Raw genomic sequence first — 21,995 nt, forward strand, 5'->3', positions numbered from 1 at the left:
AGTTCCCTCCTACCCCTTAAAAGTTTTCAACTGAGGGAATTAAATCCAACTGATTGGATTCTCTCATTGTGGAATACACTCCCTTAGTTGATTGTAGATGTAGTCAGCCAGAGATACAATCAATTGATGAATGATTTCATAAACCAGTCTTCTGGTTTATTACCAGCCACAAAATTCCCTTGCAGTAACAGTTAGGCCAGTGCTTGACTGACCAGAAAACTGGGCACCATAACCTGGCCAAGTTGACATATGAACCTAACCATCATAGGTCTTTGATCTATTTTGAATCAATGTCTGTATGTGGTGAGAAGTAGAGGTCCACTTTCATTCTTTTGCATATGGATATAGTTTTCCAAGTACCATTTGTTGAAGAGACTATTCTTTTTCCATTGAGTAGACTTGGCACAGTGGTCAAAAATCAGTTGACCACAAATGTGAAGATTTACTTCTGAATTTTCAAATTTATTCTCGTCTCTTTCCATAGATAGATAGATATAGATATAGATATAGATACAGATACAGATACAGATACAGATACAGATATAGATATAGATATAGATAGACATAGATATTTTTGGTTTGCTAAGCTACCAGAATGCAAAATACCATAAATGGACTGACTTTGCAATGGGGGCTTATTAGTTCACAAATTTACAGTTCTAAGGGCATGGAAATGTCCACATTAAGGCATCAAGAGGTAGATACCTTCTCTGAGGAGAAGGCCGATGGCATCTGGAACACCTCTGTTAGCTGGGAAGGCAAAAGGCTGGCATCTGCTGTTCTTTTGCTCCTGGGTAGCTTTGCTTTAAGCTTCTGATTCCAGTGGCTTTCTCTTTAAGCATCCATGGATTCTCACTTAGCTTTTCTGGGGCAAATTTGGGGCTTCATCTCTTAGCTTTATGTCTCCAAATGTGTGGGGCTGAGTCAGCTCTGAACTCTCCTCAAAATGTCTCTGCCTTTTATCCTCTCATAGAGGATGCCAGTAAATGAATTAAGACCCAGCATGAATGGGTGGGGTCACATCTCCATGGAAATAATCTAAAAAAGGCCCCACCCACAATAGGTCTGCCCCACAAGGGTGGATTAAAAGAACATAGTCTTTTTATGGGATACATAACAGATTTGAACCAACACATATATATGTCAGTCTTGTGCCAGTGGTCTATCTATGTCTGTCCTTGTGTTTTGTAATAAGCTTTATAAATTTTCAAATTGGGAAGGGTAAGTCCTACAACTTTGTTCTTAATCTTGAATTTTACTAAGTTCTCTTTGTACTGACCTAATGGGAACCTATGACCATTTTACCTTGCTTTCCTTCCGCTCATTACAGGCTGTATGTAAGCATCAGATACCAAAAGTCTATTGTTAACTATGAACATAAGTCAACATCCTTAATCATAACAACTTCCATCTCACTCTATTGGTTCAGTAACGTTAGTTTCTTAATTTACTAAATTAACATAACATTCATATAGAGGATATCATTCACTAAACATACTAAGTATTTTGATATTATATGTACTTTATCTTATTTTTGGATAAAACATTCAAATGATGTTATTTACCCTTTATTTAACAAAAAAGAATTACCAAACACAGCCATGTAGTATTTGCATTTGTATTTCAAATGGGTAGCCAAGAAATCAGTAAAATAATATAAACTGTCTTAAATATTTTTTATTTAATATAGAGCAGAGAATTTGTAGCATCAAAGTGTCCCTTATCAAATGGGTTTGAATAAAACTCTCTTCCTTAATTTATAGAAGATGTCCATTCAATTGCTATTATATTAAACTTCTAAAGCATGAACTCAATAAGTTGCATTATGGCTTATTAATTTTAATTCAGTCCCTCCACTGTTGATAAATAATACAACTTCTTTTCTACTTTAATATACATAAAACAGAATCTGAAAATATTACAACAGTGAAATTTAATTACACTTTATCAGATTTTTTCTTAATTTATGTTTCCCCTTCACTTATTTCCCTATGTTCATTTATCTCTTTAATACTGAATGGAGCTTTTAAAGTATTCTGAAATTTGTATTTTAGTCAAAACCTGTGCTTCTTTCAGCTAATGCTTCGTATGTACAACTTTCTGAACCAGCATCTTTTTGCTTCAACTGTCATATTTTAAAATAAATTAGAGACTTACCATCCACTGGCTATTGAAGTTCACAAATTAATTGACTTGGATGTTTTGGCTTTCTTTGATCTAAGTTATTTTCTCAGTAATACTGTGATTTATCTGACATTCAAGGGCAGACTGAGCCATGTGTTTCTGGAACTACAGTCATATAAAATGGCACTAGTTTACCAATGAATGGCATTAATTGCACTTGGGATATTTGCATGGTAGCAGGATGCTAATATAACATTTCCAGGATATACCAAATGTCAGGTATTATTAGTGGTATACCAATGGGAAATATAATTATCTAGTTCTATTCAGCAGATGTAGTTAAAAACCTACTATATGCAGGCATTTTGGAGAACATAAGAAAAAGTTTAGAAGTGTACTTGAAGAAGAGGAAAGGGGATATGGTTTGACTTTAGAACTTATCCATTCCCATCTTGTTTTTTGTATTTGGAGAACATTTTCTTTCCTGATATTCACCTCTTTGATTTAAAATTAAAAGGCAAAAAAAAAAAAAAAAAAAAAAAAAAAATGTAGATAATTGAGGAAAGGAATTAATCAGGGCTTAAAATCATTGAATTTTTGCTATCATATTTTCAGCCTAGGTAAATAGACATGGAGACAGGAATTCCAATTATCTGCCTATAGGAATAAGAAAATGTTGTTGCAGATACACATTTATAATTGAAGCCATTCACTAATCTGCTCCCTTTCCATATTTACCCATCTTTTCAATATATATCTTGGTTTGCTTGAATAATGTTTTTCCCTTCCTAATGGAATATATGCAGCAGAGACATTCACTATCATAACCCTTGCATCAAAAACAGAGTAAGCACTTAAATCTATTTGTTAAATTAATTCCTTTTTATATTTCCTTTCAACATTTGTGTATTTTGTATTTTCTTTTCACTTTCATTATTATTTCATACTCCAAACTTTGGCAGTTATCTCCCAAATATATGGTAAATATATTTTAATGCTTTTTTTTTTTTTTAATAGAAGAGCCCCTCTGAGAACCTATAATTGTGAGAATTATAAACTACCATTAAAAGAATGAAAATGAGGAGAAAATAATTCCAGGATAATAAATCCAAACATCTCTTCAATGTGCAAATTAGGCAGACCCAAGCATGAGACATAATGGAGTACTGGTAATGCGAGGTGGAGAAAAGGGAACAGACAAATGGGAACTCATGACACACGTGTGAACATAAAAGAACCACTCAAGGCTTTTTTACATAGGCTAATATGGATTGAATCAAGTTGTGTAAGCTGATGCTAGGGACTATCTTTCCTACCTTATTATGGAAATCTGACAAAGAATTTTTCCAATGCAGGGTAGAATAGAGTTGATAAATGGAAAAGGAAAAATAAATCCTTAAGTTCATTGTTTGAGAACCTGGCTATAGTTGTGCCCCAACCCCTGCACTTTTCAATTAGGATAAGCCAATGATTTTGTTGTTGTTTTCCCTTGGGTTACTTTAAATTGGGTTTCTGTCTCTTGGGGTAGTATAGGAAGGTGGGTTATTGGAGACTGTGCTGGTTTGCATTTATTACGTCTCCCAAAAAGCCATATTCTTTAGTGCAATCTTGTGGGGACAGCGTTATTAATCTTTCTGATTAGGATGTGACCTCTTGATTGAATGTTTTCATGGAGATTTGACCCCACCCATTCAGGGTTGGTCTTGATTAGTTTACTGGAGTCCTTTAAAGAGAGCACAGAGAGCAGTGGAGAGAGACTTTTGGAGAGATGCTTGCTGACACTTTAAGATGCTAACCCAGAGTTTGCTCTGGAGAAGCTAAGAGAGGACCCCAATGCTTAGTGACCAGAGGTGCTCTGAAGAAGCTAAGACAGACAAGCCCAGAGACAGTTTGGAGAAAGTCATTTTGAAATGCAACCTGGGGGCAAAGGACCAGCAGACACCAGCCACATGCCGTCCCAGCTGACAGAAGTGTTCCAGATGCAATAGACCATTCTTCAGTGAAGGTATCCTGTTACTGATGCCTTAGTTTGGATACTTTTATGGCCTCAGAACTGTAAATTTGTGTCCTAATAAGTCTCCTTTAAAAAGCCAATCCATTTCTGGTATTTTGCATAATGGCAGCATTGGCAAACAGGAACAGGGACCTATAGAATGATCTAGAACCTGCTGCCAAAGTTACTACTTGTGGTTAATATGAACAAAACAAAGGCAAAATAAAATGCTGAAACTTATCTGAGCTACTACATCCTACTGTTACTGGAGCTCTGCCAACACCAGAGCCAAGCTTTGCTCTAGACTTGGTCTCCAAGCAAAAAAAAAAAAAAAAAAAAAAAAAAAAAAAAAAAAAAATCAGGGACAAGAAAGGCCAGTAGAAGCAAGCAGTTAAGTTTATTAAAGGGATAGCACATGGTGGAGAAGTCACCACAGGAGTGCTCAAGAGAGAGACACTCCCGGAGTCAGTTTATGTTTGGGGTTTTATATGCTGCTGTTGCTATGCCTTAAGCTGAAGTAAGGTGGGGAAATTCCCCAAACCTGCCTCTAGCTTACCCCTCCTTTCTTCTCTCTGTTCATCTTAGCTGTTTCTGAGAAATGGGGCAGCTTTCTTCCTACATGACATGTGTTCTGTTTTGCAGTGAAGCTGTTTCATGCTAGTTTGTTTCTGTGCGGTTTTGATGTTATTTTGTGAATCTAGGGATATTATTTCACTAGTGTATTAATTTCCTTTTGCTGCTGTAATAAATTACCACAAATTTAATGGTTTAAAACAACATCCATTTATTATCTCACAACTCTGTAGGTCAGAAGGCCCTAAACTTTAGGCTTAGAGTCTTACAAGGCTGAAATCAAGGTGTTGGAAGGGCTATCTTCTTTTCTAGAGGTTCTGGAGATGAATCTATTTCCAATTAATTTTAGATTGGTGACTGAACCCAGTTGGTTGTAGGACAGGGGGCTCTGTTTCCTTGCTGGCTGTCAGCTTGGACCAGCCTCAACTCTTAAGAGGCCTCTCTGGTCCTGGTATCTCAGAGCCAACAAAGACTCATCAAATCTTTCTCACACTTCCTGACCTCCTTCTGCCGCATCTCTTATGCCTCTAGCAGGAGAAAGTTCTCTTATTTTAAAGGCTCAAGTGCTTAGATTGGAGCCACCTGAATAATCCAATATAGTCTCCCAATTTAAAGAATTATATCTGCAAAGGCCCTTTTGTCATGTTATGTAATATATTCACAGATTCCACTTATTGTGACAGGGACATCTTTGGGGGAATGTTCTGCCTATGACACTAGAAAACTTTTTTTTTTTTTTTTTAAACTCCTGTGTGGCTAAGAGGATTTTTTTGAATTAGCATTAGTACTAATTCCTGAAACGACTAATATACTAGAGAGTACATGAAAGTGAAAGTAGCCATTGTCAAGGAATATATGTAATTTCTCTGCTATGGGCTCAACTTTTAAAAATTATTTCTGAGAAATATATATCCCTTTCTGATTGGAAAACCAAACTTGCTTAAGTACTAGGAAAATGCTGTATTTGTAAAGGAAGAATGCCAAGTGGTTCATGGTGCTGTAAGGGATTTTTCTGAGGACCTTTTCTTTCAAAGGAAAAAACCTAATGTTTCAACTGTTTCATAAGTGTAGTTCAGTTTATTTTGGCAAATATTTCTTAAATACCCCTAACTGATTATAGTGAAGAACAGAAGTATTAATATGTACAGACATTGCTTTCAATGAATTTACAATCTAACTGTAATATAAAGTTGCAAAAGAATTCAAGCAAAAAGCCATTAAGACTTTAATACCAAAGGATAAAATATTCATTTTATGTCTAATATCATCCTTTTTTTTTTTTTTTTTTTTAAGAATTCCTCTACTGTCCATGGCTATGTAAAGTTAGCACAAGATCTTAACAGTTGGCAGAGACTTAGATCTGGCAGGATCAACCCCCTCATTTTATAGGGCATGACTGAACTTTTTCCTGCTTTTGGTCTTAAAAGAATAAGTACCTAAGAACAAAAGATTTGCCCAACCCAGTCAGATTCAAAAGCTATGCCACACAGTAATACTTCTCTGAATAGTCTGTTTTAAAAGAACATGATTGCACATCTCAATGTCTTTTTCAAAATATATGGGTCATGCCTATATTCTCTGTCCTCTTAGATACCCAGTAAGTTTCTGAATTTCAAAAGTTTATCGAACATTTTAAAGATGTTATTTAGGGTACCATGTCCCACAGTTTTAATTATCTACCATATAATGCAACATTTAATGTACCTTAAACTGAATAAGGTATATTAAGTCTTAAAGAATTTCCATCTTCATTAAGGGATTTCTTGAAAAGGGTACTAAGGAGTTCCTCCTTATGAATGACTTTCTGCACATTTTGTAAAATGTTTAGCTTCCCTGAACCTAAATGCCAGTAATGATAATGAAAAAGAAGAAGAAGAAGCAAAAGGACGAGGTGGAGGAGGAGGAAAAGGAGAAGGAGGAGGAGAAGAAGAAGGAGGAGGAGGAGGAAGGAAGGAAGGAAAGAGGAAATAGTTGCCTATATATTACTCTATTTCCAAGTCCCCACAGGTGGGTGGGGGCTACGGACAGCAATTGAGAATGACTGGAAATAAATTAATCTATGTTTTACTATTAATGATTTAGAATATTTTGTGTGAGCACAATAACTTTTCTGAGTAATTCTAACATTTATTTAAATTTGTTGCTGAGGACAGAATGACCAAAAATAGATGTAAGGGGATGTGGGGACACAGGGCCCAGGCCCCCTCCCCTCCACAGTGATTTCATGTAGCTGCCTTCTTGACCCTTGACTGGGACAGACATTAAAAGTCATCAGACCTCCCTAGGGGAGGAAAAAATGTATCATAAACAAAGCATTGAGATTTCCCTCCCTGGATCACTGTTGATAAATCTCCACTCCCTTGTGTCACAATACCCTGTCAAAACTTTGTTCTCACACCCTATTTGTCCTAACCCTTATAAACCACCCCTTGACAACCCCTGCTTTTGCGAAGCCCTAACTTCCATCTTTCCCAGCTGGCTGCCACTGTGGGAAAAACAAATCTGCAACTAAATCCTATTAAATTCATGTCTAACTCTGTGCCTGATGTGTTCTTCGGTCTTGGGGCTAAGCTGGGTTGGAACAGGGGTTCGTGTGACTCCACTATTTTCAATCTAGGTTTTGACCTGGGCAGAACACTTTGCTTAAAGTCACAGTGTGACTATATAGCAATAGTTAATGCCCCTTTTGAGAAAGGTACTTCCAGGATAGAAATTATAACATCCCAAATAATTATTTTGATATTCTCTTTTTATTTATCCCTTTCATACAAATTGTCAGTGAGGAAAGAGCAAACTTTTCTAGAAATGAGATAGTTTCATTTTTTTTTAAGGCGAGCACATATTATTTTTGGTTTTATTGCTTTTATTCACATCAAGTTGGTGCTTGCTACCTTGACAGATATTTCTAGCACAGCAACCTATTCACAACACATGGTTTTTTGAGTCGTGATTCAAGATGAGAATGCAACCATGCACAAAGTTGCCTTTCTATTGATTCACCAAGCCGCGAGTTTAGGGCAAATTAAAATTCTAGTAAATAGATTCCTTGCAGAGATTGGCCTGGAGATTAATTTAGTAGGTGGGATTCTTTTTGGTTTAGTTTTCTTGTTTTCTCAGCTGCAAGATTGGAAGTTTGTTGGGGCATGGAGCCAGTTTGGCTATTATGGTACCTTACTGTTCTCAGTAATGTTTTAGCTTTGCAAGTGTTTACATGTGCATTTTTTTTATTTATTAAGATTTATTCATACACCTTACAATCATCAAAAATACACAATCAATTGATCACGTTACCATCATATAGTTGTTCATTCATTACCCCAATCTATTTTTTTAACATTTCCCTTGTACCAGAAAAAGTGAAAATAAGAATAAAAAAAATACTAGGGAAAAAAGAACACCCAAATTTCCCCCTCCTCCTGTCCTATTTTTCCTTTAGTTTTTTGCCCCCATTTTTCTACTCATCCATCCATACACTGGATAAAAGGAGTGCGATCACAAGGTTTTCAAAATCACCCTGTCACCCCTTGTAAGCTACATTGTCATACAATCATCTTCAAGAATCAAGGCCACTGGGATGGAGTTTGATAGTTTCAGATATTTACTTCTAGCTATTCCAATACATTAAAACCTAAAAAGTGTTATGTAGTGCTTAAGAATGTACACCAGAGTGACCTCTTGACAACTTTTGAATTCTCTCAGCCACTGAAGCTTTAATTTGTTTCATTTCACATCCCCTTTTGGTCAAGAAAATATTCTCAATCCCATGATGCTGGGTCCAGATTTATCCCCAGGAGTCATATCCTGCATGACCAGGGAGATTTACACCCCTGGGAGTTAGATCCCACATAGTGGGGAGGGCAGTGAGTTCACCTGCCAAGGTGGCTTAGCTAGAGAGAGAGGGCCACATGTGAGCAACAAAGAGGTACTCAGGGGGAGACTCTTAGGCACAATTATAAGCAGGTTTAGCCTCTCCTTTGCAGTAACAAGCTTTATAAGGGCAAACCCCAACATAGTGGGCTTGGCATACCAAGCTGTCAGCCCTCAATGCTTGTGAGAACTCAGCAACAATCCAGGTGAAGAAGCCCACCACCTCTGCATTTTCCCCCAGGTCCTCAGGGGGGCTCTGCATATTTTTTTTCATTTTTTTCTAAAATTAAATTTATCAAAGAATTTGTTAAAAGCCAATAACCTTTTCAAACAAAGCCAGAACAAAGGAATAAGAAAAAACAAATATCCTAGGATAACTACATTACTTCCAACATGTTCCTATTCTACCCCAAGAAAATATATGAACTATAACCCAGGAAAGAAATAAGAAAAACAGATACACTAAGATAACTACATTTCTGTGATCTTGTTCGTACCATACCCACCAGAGATTAACAAACCATAGTCATTCCTGAGCATTCTCAGAATGTTAAATTTACTCACAATAACTTACCTGTTCTTATCAGGTTGTCATCCCCCCTTCACTAATTGCTATCTATTGCTAGGTCCCCTGCATTCTACATTCTTAACCATTTATTTTACATTTTTCAATGTTCACATTAGTGGTAACATATACTGTTTCTTTTCTTGTGTCTGGCTTATTTCACTCAGCATTATGTCTTCAAGGTACAACCATGTTGTCATATGTTTCACAACATCGTTCCTTCTTACTGTCGTGTAGTATTCCATCATGTGTATACACCACATTTTATTTATCCACTCATCTGTTGAAGGACATTTGGGTTGTTTCCATCTCTTGGCAATTGTGAATAATGCTGCTATGAACATTGGCGTGCAGATATCTGTTCGTGTCACTGCTTTCCGATCTTCCGGGTATATCCCGAGAAGTGCAATCGCTGGATCGAATGGTAGCTCTATATCTAGTTTTCTAAGGAACTGCCAGACTGACTTCCAGAGTGGCTGAACCATTATACAGTCCCACCAACAATGAATAATAGTTCCAATTTCTCCACATCCCCTCCAGCATTTGTAGTTTCCTGTTTGTTTAATGGCAGCCATTCTAACCGGTGTTAGATGGTATCTCATTGTGGTCTTAATTTGCATCTCTCTAATAGCTAGTGAAGCTGAACATTTTTTCATGTGTTTCTTGGCCATTTGTATTTCCTCTTCAGAGAACTGTCTTTTCATATCTTTTGCCCATTTTATAATTGGGCTGTCTGTACTACTGTCATTGAGTTGTAGGATTTCTTTATATATGCAAGATATCAGTCTTTTGTCAGATACATGGTTTCCAAACATTTAGTTCCCATTGAATTGGCTGCTTCTTCACCTTTTTGACAAATTCCTTTGAGGCACAGAAGCTTTTAAGTTTGAGGAGTTCCCACTTATCTATTTTTTCTTTTGTTGCTTATGCTTTGGTTGTAAGGTCTAGGAAGTGACCTCCTAATACAAGGTCCTGAAGATGTTCCCTTACATTATCTTCTAGGAGTTTTATGGTACTGTCTATTATGTTGAGGTCTTTAATCCATTTTGAGTTAATTTTTTTTTGTGTAGGTTTGGGGTCCTCTTTCATTCTTTTCAATATGGATATCCAACTCTCCCAGCCCCATTTGTTGAAAGACTGTTATATTCCAGTTCAGTGGTTTTGGGGCCTTACCAAAAATCAGTAAACTATAGCTCTGGGGTTTATCTCTCAATTCTCAATTCAATTCCATTGATCAATACGTCTATCTTTGTGCCATTACCATGCTGTTTTGACTACTGTGGCTTTATAATAAGGTTCAAAGTCAGGGAGTGTAAGTCCTCCCACTTTGTTTTTCTTTTTTATATTTTTAGCAATTTGAGGCAACTTCCCCCTCCAGATAAAATTGATAACTAGCTTTTCCAAGTCTGCAAAGTAGGTTGATGGAATTTTGATTGGGATTGCATTGAATTTGTAGATGAGTTTGGGTAGAATTGACTTCTTAATGACATTTAGCCTTTCTATCCATGAACAAGGATTATTTTCCCATCTCTTTAGGTTCCTTTCTGTTTCTTTTAGTAGAGTTACATAGTTTTCTTTATATAGGTCTTTTACATCTTTGGTTAAGTTTATTCCTAGGTACTTGATATTTTTAGTTGCTATTGAAAATGTTATCTTTTTCTTGAGCTTCTCTTAAGTTTGGTCATTTCGAGTGTACAGGAACATTACTGACTGATGTGCATTAATCTTGTATCCCATTACTTTGCTAAATTTTTTTATTAGCTCTAGTATCTGTGTCATTGATTTCTCAGTATTTTCCAAATATGAGATCATATCATTGGCAAATAATGACAGCTTTACTTCTTCCTTTCCAATTTGGATGCTTTTTATTTCTTTGTGTTGCTGTATTGCCCTGGCTAGCACTTCCAGCACAATGTTGAATAACAGAGGTGACAGCGGACATCTTTGTCTTGTTCCTGATCTTAGAGACAAGGCTTTCAGTCTCTTTGACTCCTATGCTGGCTGTTGGTTTTTCATATATGCTCTTTATCATGTTGAGGAAGTTTCCTTCAATTCCTACCTTTTGAAGTGTTTTTATCAAGAAGGGATGTGGATTTTATGAAATGTTTTTCAGCATCTATTGAGATGACCATTTGATTTTTCCCTTTTGATTTGTTAATGTGTTGTAATACATTGATTGATTTTCTTATGTTGAACCATCCTTGCATGCTGGAATGAATCCCATTTGGTCATGGTGTATGATTTTTTTAATGTGTCTTTGGATTCAATTTGCAAGTATTTTGTTGAGAATTTTTGCGTCTTTATTCATTAGGGAGATTGGCCTGTAGTTTTCCTTTCTTATAGCATCTTTATCTGGTTTTGGTATTAGAGTGATGTTAGCTTCATAAAATGTGTTACATAGTGTTCCATTTTCCTTCATGTTGTGAAAGAGTTTAAGTAAGATTGGTGTCAGTTCTTTTTGGAAAGTTTGGTAGAATTCCCCTGGGAAGCCATCTGGCCCTGGGCATTTATTTTTGGGAAGCTTTTTGAAGGCTGATTGGATCTCTTTGCTTGTGATTGTTTGGTTGAGGTCTTCTATTCTCTGGTTAGTCTGGGCTGTTCATGTGTTTCCAGGAAAGTATCAATTTCCTCTACATTATCTAGTTTGTTGGAATACAGTTGCTCATAGTATCTTCTTATATTTTTTTTTAAATTTCTTTGGGATCTGCAGTAATGTCACCTCTCTCATTCATTATTTTGTTTATGTGGGTCTTCTCTCTTTTTGATTTTGTCAGTCTAGCTAGGGGCTTGTCAATCTTGTTGATCTTCTCAAAGAACCAACTTTTGGTGTTATTTATTTTCTCTATTGTCTTTTTGTTCTCGATGTCATTTATTTCTCCTTTAATCCTTGTTATTTCTTTTCTTCTACTTGGTTTAAGATTAGTTTGCTCTTCATTTTCTAGCTTCTTCAGTTGCACCATTAGTTCATCAATTTTAGCTCTTTCTTCCTTTTAATACACGCATTTAGAGCTATAAATCTCCCCCTTAGTACCAATTTGCTGCATCCCATAGGTTTTGATATATTGTGTTCTCATTTTCATTCTTCTCTATGTATTTAGCAATTTCTCTTGCTATTTCTTCCTTAACTCACTGATTGTTTAGAAGTGTGTTGTTTAACCTCCAGGTATTTGTGAATTTTCTAAGTCCCTGGTGGCTATTGACTTCTAATTGTATTCCATTGTGATCAGAGAATGTGCTTTGAATAATTTCAATTTTTAAAAATTTATTTAGGCTTGTTTTATGGCCCAGTGTATGGTTTACACTGGAGAAAGTTCCATTGGCACTAGAGAAGAAATGTGTATCCTGGTGATTTGGGATGTAATGTTCTATATATGTATGCCTGGTAATTCAAATTCATTTATCAGATTGTTTAGGTTTTCAATTTCCTTATTGGTCTTCTGTCTGGTTGAACTATCTACAGGAGAGAGTGATGTATTAAAGTCTCCCATAATTATTGTGGAAACACCTATTGCTTCCTTTAGTTTTGTGAATGTTTGGCTCATGTATTTTGTGTCACCTTGATTGGGTGCATAAACATTTATGATTGTTATTTCTTCTTGTTGAATTGTCCCTTTTTTTAGTATGTAGTGGCCTTCTTTGTCTCTCATAACATCCTTGCATTAAAAGCCTATTTTATCTGAGGTTAATATTGCTATTCCTGCTTTCTTTTGGCTGTAGCTTGCATGAAATATTTTATTCCATCTTTTCACTTTCAATTGCTTTGTTTCCCTTTGTCTAAGATGAGTCTCTTGTGTGACACATATTGACAGTTCATATTTCTTAATCCATTCTGCCAAACTATACCTTTTAATTTGGACATTTAATCCATTTACATTCAGTGTTATAACTATGAAGGCATTTCTTGAATCAGTCATTCTATCCTTTGGTTTATGTTTGTCAGATCTATTTTTCCCCTCTCTCCCTTAATGTCCTTGAATGTATCCATACTGAATGTCTTTAGTTCTGAACCTTTCTCCATACCTCTCTCCTTTCTTTGTTTCTCTGTCAGTAGGGTTCCCTTTTAGTATCTCAAGTAGGGCAGGTCTTTTCTTAGCAAATTCTCAGCATTTGTTTGCCTGTGAAAAATTTAAACTCTCCCTCAAATTTGAAGTAGAGCTTTGTTGGATAAAGAACTCTTTGTTAGCAATTTTTCTCTTTCAGAATTTTAAATATTTCATGCCACTGCCTTCTTGCCTCCAGGGTGGCCACTGAGTAGTTACTGTTTGGTCTTATGCTGTTTCCCTTGTAAGTGGTGGATTGCTTCTCTCTTGCTGCTTTCATAATTTGCTTCTTCTCTTTAGCATTTGATAATCTGATCAGAATATGTCTCAGAGTGGGTTTAATTGGATTTATTCTGTTTGGAGTTTTTTGGGTATCTATGATGTGTATATATGTTGTATAGAAGGTTTGGGACATTTTCCCCAACAATTTCTTTGAATACTTTTCCCAGACCTTTACCCTTCTCTTCCCCTTCTGGAACACCAATGATTCTTATATTTGTGGATTTTATATTGCCCATCATATCCCTGAGATCCATTTTGATTTTTACAATTTTTTCTCCCATTCTTTCTTTTGTTCTTTCACTCTCCATTCTGTCTTCTTTGAGGTCACTGATTTGCTGCTCAACTTCCTCCAATCTAGTACTGTAACTGTCCAGAATCTTTTTAATTTGATCAACAGTTTCCTTTATTTTCATAAGATCATCTATTTGTTTTTTTACTCTTGCAAATTCTTCTTTGTGCTCTTCTACAGTCTTCTTCATGTCCTTTATGTCCTGTGCCATGATCTGGTTATTTGTCATTAGTTCTTTGATTAATCGCTCCAAGTACTGTGTCTCCTCTGATCTTTCAATTTGGGTATTTGGGTTTGGGTTATCCATATCTTCTGGTTTCTTCACATGCTTTAAAATTTTCTGTTGTTTTTTGCCTCTTGGCTTTTACTTATTTTGATAGAGTTATTTTACAATATGTAGGCTTATGTGAAAAATTGTCTCTAATTTCTCAGATCTACAGCTTGGTGGAGTACTTTCTCTGACTAACCAGTGGGTGGCATCCTCAAGCCACCTATTACTCTCAAGCCAGTTCTCCCCAAATTTATCTTTGTGGTGAGTGGGGGTCTGAATCTTGTGGGAGTGCAATTGGTGCACCAAATTTCTGTGTGTAGTTGGTGCTGCCCACTCTGAATGCAGGTGGTGTGTCTGAGCATTTAGGGAGGGAGGGCAGCTTTAATAATCAAATCTCCAAGGTGTTCCTGGAGATTTAAAGCTATTGCAATAGTCTAAGCTTCAGTTCAGTCTCCTCACAGTCTGTCTCTGCCACAGACCCACAAGTCCCTGGTATTGGTGCATGGTCCCTGGGACTTCCATGCAGGTCCCACCTCCAAGACCCTCCATGGGGGGAAGACAGCACAATGTCACAGGTGAGCACAGTCTACAAGGGAAGCACTGGGCCGCTGCTTCACTCACAGGTGTTCCCAGGCCACTGAAAAGATGGCTGTATGGGGCATGGCAATTTCCCCCTTTTGCATAGACCTCTGCCTTCCTAGATCCAGGACAATTAGCTGCAGGTGTGCAAAAGGCTATCACCCACACCAGATACTGTGGGGTGCCTGCAGTTTTGGGGAAGCACTCCCACCGTGCTCAGCTGCGCAGCATGGCTCTGGCCTGCAGCACACACAGGGGTGTTCCTAGCCCACCAAGAAGATGGCTGTATGGGGTGTGGCAATTTCCCCCTTTTCACAGACCTCTGTCTTTCTAGCTCCAGGACAGTTAGCTGCGGGTGTGTGAAAGGCTATCATCCACACCAGCTACTGAAGCATGTGCATGTTCTGTGGGAAGGACTTCCCACCACTTGCTGCCAGATCCACAGCTGCTTTTGGGTTTTTAAAATAATCTGTCTACTAATGTCAACCCCTGGTTTCTCCCAACCACAGTGTGGCTGCCGGTTCTCTAGCAGGCTCAGTCACTCATTTCATTACTCAGACTCTGGATTTCACAAAGTGCATGGTCCCTGTGGATTTAGCAGACTTTGACCAGCTGGTGCATCGCTGGAACTAGTTTCTGTTTTTTATCTAGTGTCTTTCATGGAGATGTTTTTTTTGGCCTGTCTCTCCTAATCCGCCATCTTCCTCCCCGCCTCTGCACATGCACTTTTAAGCTCAATTACCTTTAAGACAAGTTTCAAATTTGAAGATCATTGTTCTTAATGGGGTTTGGAAGATCCTAAAAGTTTGCTTTCTCAATCATCTCTTAACAAGCCATCTATAATGAGAACCATACCTCACATTCCTGCTCCAAACACCAAATAAAACAAACACACACAAAATAAATGTTTTTGTTGGTATTTTTTTACAAAATCCAGTCCATTCTATACCTCATACTTCTTACTATTATTCTTTGGAGTTCACATAAATCTTTGTATAAATGGTTTTATTTCTCCATGTTTATACATCTCCTCTATTCTCTTTTGCAAGTTTCATTAAAAAATTCAAGCTCATCTGAAAACCTCTCTTTTATTTCTCATTTGTGTTAATGCTGTCAAGACTAATTTCAAAAACCTTCCATACCCTTTGAATCACAGAGTGAAAGGACTTTTATTTTTAGCTTAATTCCATCCAACAAAAATGTAATTGGTTGATGACAGGGAAGTTATAAGATTTTTTAGCATTTAAATGAAGCTTTGATATTATCTAGTTGAATATGTACATTTTATACATCAGACAAGTGCAGTTCAGAGAGAAAGAGTGACATATAAAATCATATAGGTTGTATGAGGACTTACACTCAGCTATTTTGTTTCACAATTTAATGCTATTTCTGACCAAAAAAAAAAAAAAATGTTTCGATCTCTAATACAAATGGAAGGAAATATTAGCCATAGTAAATATTTAGAAAATCATATTGTGCAAACTTGAGAAACCATATTAATACAAATGATCTTATGCAGATAAGATGGAAGTCAGTGTTCTTTAACACCAGGTCATCATTCTCAAGAACCAGCAGAGAAAATGTAAAATATTTTATAAAATGGGAAATGGGTTGAGTATTCCCAGATTGGAAAATGAAGAGAAACCAACATAGTTTGGAAAGTTAACAAAAACAAGTTTGAAAATCCATTAAGGAATTAATTTCACAAAAACTGAGTGTTCTAAGGGCTATTCTATGTCAGCATGGTTTGATACAACTTTCCAGCATGGGATTGTGTTTTAAAGCATTTAAACTGAACTAGACAATGTCATACACTTGCATAACTGATTAAAGAAATGAAATTCCCATTTGCTTCTTATCAGCTCTTTAAATGGGGTCAAATAACTACAGTATGTCTATTGTAATTATGATTAGGGTTTAAAACCAAACAAGAAAAGAAATCCATGTCAACTAGGAATTGCTCAGAAACTGCATGTCACAATCTTTGAAATATTTATCAATTTTTAAAAAATCATATTGAAATCTCAACCAACAAACTGTGTCTGAAACAAAAATTGGTCTGAAATATAAGAACAAGAGCCCTCTTGAGAAACTAATTAAGGAGGTCATAAAGTAGTTGTGGATCATACATGGATCCTAGTGTGACCTTTGGGAAACTCATCAGAATGCAGAACTGGCATGGTAAAGCAGGACAAATTTACTTCATGCTTATACTTAATTTGGGCAGCTACACAAGACTATAACTGAAGCACAGCTACAGCTCATTTGAACAAGGACCAGTGAGTCAATCAAACAACTGGACCACTTTTTCAGCTAATTGGTAGATGTCATGAAAACAAAAAGCAAAGATGTTAAATCAGGCACTGACTGATTTCAGCTCTGGTATGTTCCCTTATCCTCTGCATATTAATGGACTTCTGAGTTAACAAAGTATAACTCATTAAATATAAACACTCTTTTGGTCTCTTTTCCTAGAAATTAAGTATTTGGACAAGGATCCAAAATTCTCTAAAGTTTTCCAAATTCTCTTACTGTGCTACTTATAGACTGATTTATATCTAATGATTAGTGGACAGAGAAAAATTACCAATGTTATGAAAAAAATGCAATAATTCAGACGAACGGGCCACCTTGAAGTATCAGAAAATATTTTTAAAAATATAAGAGAACTGCTCTGAATTTAAGAAAGACTTAAATGTTCAGGTCAATGGTGTTCATACAATGCCAGAAAAAAATAGTAAAGAACTGACAAAATCAATCCACCCATGTGCTCACTCACTCAACAAATATTCTAGGTGTTGCAAATATGACAGTCAACCAAATAGACCAAATTCCCTCTGCTTAATTTCTAGTAAAGCTTGGTGTCATATATTAGCAGATTATACAATAGAAGCAAGTAAATGCTGGGTGGGGGGTGGAATAAAAGAAGTAAAGGAAATGGCAGAACGGGAAGAAGTTGGGTTGCGCTTTCAAATAATATCGTCAGGGAAGATCTCCTTAAGAATGCACTATTGAGGCTAAGGTTGAAAGATATGATGGGGAGGCCTTATACATATCTAGGGGAAGTCATTCCACAGATAAACATAACTTGTACTTCATTTTAAAAAGTACACTATCCTAGTGAGAGTTTTAAATGTCAAGGAAATATACAAAAAACATAGGTGAATCCAGGTTTAAAAGCAGAATGCTTAACAAAAGATAATGAAAATATCCAACTTTCACTTCTCAATTCCAAATAACAGCATACTATAGAATAGTATTTATACAGGGTCTAGAATGGGAAAAGTTTGTGTACAGAAATTCTGATTGAACTAAGAGTGTCACTCATATTTGATGGCAGCTGAAAGTCATTTTTAGTCATGATTGAGCTCAGAAATTATCATATTCAAATAACTTACTTTAAAAACAAAAATATATATGTATTTAACCAAATAGATCAAACGTGGACTCTAATGAGAGATCCTGAGAATGGAAAAATGCCTCACAAGGAAAGTTGAACCACAGTTTTACTTTTTTACTGAATAATCATTTTAAATTTAGTGTGGTCAATGTCAAAGTAATTTTTAAGCTAAGAAGGGCCTATTTCTGTTGTCTCTTGGTTCTTTATAGGTTCGTATTCATGGGTAAACTTTCCTTGTGTTCCTTAGTGTTTCACTGTCTTTGTTGTACTTTACACATGCAAAAATAATTTTAGGAATAATTAAATGCCTATTTTAATTACATCCTCTTTCAAATAGTAATTGCATTAAATTCTATTTGGTGAGTTATGTTGCTCCCAGTCTGGGCCCCTTTAAATAAAGTTTAAATGCATGATGTTGCCTGGATCACCCAGATAACTTAAAGTACAAATGACAGAGACCCAGGCTGGAAATCCTTGCAGGGACTAGTTTCCTTTCTTTGATCTGTTACTCTGTGTATACACACAGATAGGTAGATAGTTGAAAAGTTAAATAGGTAGATGGATAGACAGGCAGTTTTATATAGATACTGTCACAAGTTACCACAAACTTAGTGGCTAAAAATAACACACAAATTTATTATCTTACATTTCTGAAGGTCAAAACTATAAAATGGGTCTGCAGTATTCTGTTCCTCCAGGAACCTCTAGATGAAAACTTGTTTCCTTGCAGTAGCTTCTAGAGGCTGCCTTAAATTTTGGCTCAAATCCCATCCTCCATCTTCAAAGCTAGCAGCATGGTATCATCAAAACTCTCTTTGACTGCTTCCCTCATCACATCTTCTCTGACCCTCCTGCTTCACTCTCAAAATTATGGATGCTTGTGTTTACATTGGACTCACTTGGATAATCCAGGGAAATCTCTCCAACTCAATATCTTCAATGTAATTACATCTGCAAAGTAACCCCATGCATGTAGGATAAGTTATTCACAATTTTGGGGGATTAGAACATGGACATCTTGTGGGGGCAGCACTTTTCACACACACATATACATACCTACACACATATATGCAGTAGTATATTTGTATTATATAATGTATTTATATAGCCTAGAATACACAAAATATACAGTAAATAAATAATGGCATCCTGGTTGGAGTAAACATTTCATCATTGTGTGTATGGTTTTGTTTGTTTGTTTTTTGCTATTCTGCTATAGCTTCTTTTACAGATTAAAAGTTAAAGTACAGATTAATTTCCTGTTATCTTGGGAGAAACTGTCACTAGCCAATGTACAATTACCTAATTAGCTATTTTGTATATATATGTCAACCGCTTTAAATGTTTCTGTTCTTGAAGTCAATTAATAAAGATGTATTCAATACCTCATCTTTTACCTTTTAAAAGAATTGAAAAGAGAACTGTTTGATAAAAATCACCATGAGGTTAGAGAAGTTCTCTGAGAAAAGATACAAACGTTTCAAAAAGGATTTTGGTGTTTTTTAGCTTTTAGAAACTTCCAAAACTCTTCCTAGCATGCAGAAAGTGCTCCTTGAGCAATTTCAGCTTCTTCAGGGTTTTTCATCCAAGGGAAGTTTGGGGAGATTTTTGTCTGCAGGCATTAAAAGCAAAACATACTGTAATACAAATACCACTAATGCTTCTGAGTTTTCACCACTGTATTAAAGAAGCTCTCTGGTTGAGTGACAGTCTAAAACTTCAAGCAGAATGAGATATTATTCAAATACTCATAGATATTGCTGTTTTAAAACACTTTCAAAAGCAACTAAGATTACCAACACTGACAAAATAAATATACCTGTAATCTTGGAGATGGTTGTAAAAAGAAGCTGGTTCTAAGACAAATACTGTTATAATACAAAGGAAAAGCAACAAACTGGAGGGCAAAGAAAGAGGTAGTTCAGTTTGATTTCTTCACCCATATGTTGGAAATTATTGGTGTCATCCAAATTTGTGATGTTATTACAAATCAATTTTCTGAATGACAATTGAAGATAGTCATGAGCTTGAAAGATCTGAGAGCTTGAAAGCTCTCTATGGCCATGTGTAATGAATTGTGGAGAAAAGATATTAAAGAAATTACCTGCATGGTGAGAGCATCAATGTGGCTTTTTGGTTTGTTTATTTCTTGTTTTGTTTTTTTTTTTTTTTCTTTTTCTTTTTCTTGTTTTTGTTTATTTGTTTGTTTTTGTTTTCATAAGTAAAGACTGGAAGCGGGGATGCTGGAGGAAATATAAAATAAGAAAGAATGAAGACTGATCAAATGATATGTCTGCAACAGGAGCAGAATGGGAGGGGTGTAGAAGATTGGAAAATAGCAGTTATAAATGAATAAATGTATACATCTAGAATTTTCTTTATATATGGGAAAAGGAAACTTCCATTTCTTTTTATTGTTTTTTTTTTTTTGTAGTGTACATGAGGGAAAAAAGCCCAAGGGCAGGCAGAGTAAATGAGAAAAATGAAATGACAGAGAGAATTAAGTCTCAAGTGGCTTGGCTAAGCAAATTTAAATGTCTTGTCTGTTCTTAAATTAAAAAAGAGATTCGGGTTTTTTTCTGTATTTATTTCTTTCCTTTCCTTGGGATTTGGTCAATACTTACTTTTATTTATATTACATTGTTGAGCAAAGATTTTTTTTGTTTGATATTTGTTGTAGTTGTTTTTATTTAAACAAATGAATCCCTTTAAGTGCACTGTTTGAAGATTTACATTCATTGTCCAGTGGGGTACAGATGACATTTTTCCCTGAAGCATATTGACATAGATGATGAACATTTTCTGTTTCTTTACATCATTTAATAGCTAAGTTGTAGAATTAGGTAGTTCTATTCATGTTATTTGACTTTCACATTGTGATATAGTTAAACATGAAATTACTTGGGACCAGTAGCTAAAAAAAGTGCCTGTCAAATTATATTCTCCTAAGATGCCCTTTATTCATTTGCAGTTTTTGCATTGAATTTTCAGCACAATATTTTCTAGTATTAGTAAGCTTGGACATGAGAATAATGTGACTTCTCGGTTGTATGCATATCACCCTGACAACTGATTTTCCTAAGGGGATTCAAGATTGCACAAAGCTGCCATGTTACTACAGTCCTTCGTGATGGATTGCCTGAAGTGATGTCACAACATCAGACATTCAGCTTTAGTTGACCCTGAAACATCACTTGCAGAAAATGGTTACCCTGGGCATATTTTTATTTGCGCTGTGATAGCTCCATATAATCATCTGAATGACATAACTGTAGAGATAATATTAATCAAGATGTAATTTTATTACTTTCTACTTCTTTAATGATTCATTACCAATCCAGTTTTTTACTGTTTTTCAGATTATCACTTCAAGCATGTCCACTGAAAATTGACATAGAATGCTTTCATTCCTTACTTTTTATAGCAGAGCAATAAAAGAATCTTCATTTTCAAGATCAACACAACTACCATCTAAGAGCATATGGAAGTTTCCTAGGCTAGTATAGTCTGAATCAATTATTTAACAAAGGAAACTAGCACACATTTCAATGATTGAAAATAAGTGTTCGCAAGAGCAGTAGAGTATTAAAGAGGAAATTTTAGATGACTCAAATCAAGACATAGAAGAAGAGGATTAAAATTTTAAAAGCAGCATGTTTAGTCATCTACTGATGTAACTGCATTTACATTTCTTATCGGCATGGTAAGACATGAAGAAGGGCAAAGAAATATTCATTAATTACTGGTCTCCAAAACCATTTCTTACCAACTTTGTCTTTGTTTCCAACAAAAAGTTATTTTTCAACCACTCTGAAATGTGCTAGCCTATCAGTTCTTACTAAACAAAATGTGACAATATTCCATGCAGCATTGTTCCTTATGATTGTGTTATATATCTTATGTATCTTCTGAGTGAAAAGATCCAGAAACCTATTATTCTAAAAATGAGAAGAAAAGTTTGTGACATCCTCATCTCTTGTCTCTGTTTCTGGCAGTCCCAATAGAGCAT

This window comes from Choloepus didactylus, chromosome 3, assembly GCF_015220235.1.
Source record: "Choloepus didactylus isolate mChoDid1 chromosome 3, mChoDid1.pri, whole genome shotgun sequence".
Taxonomy (NCBI): Eukaryota; Metazoa; Chordata; class Mammalia; order Pilosa; family Megalonychidae; genus Choloepus; species Choloepus didactylus.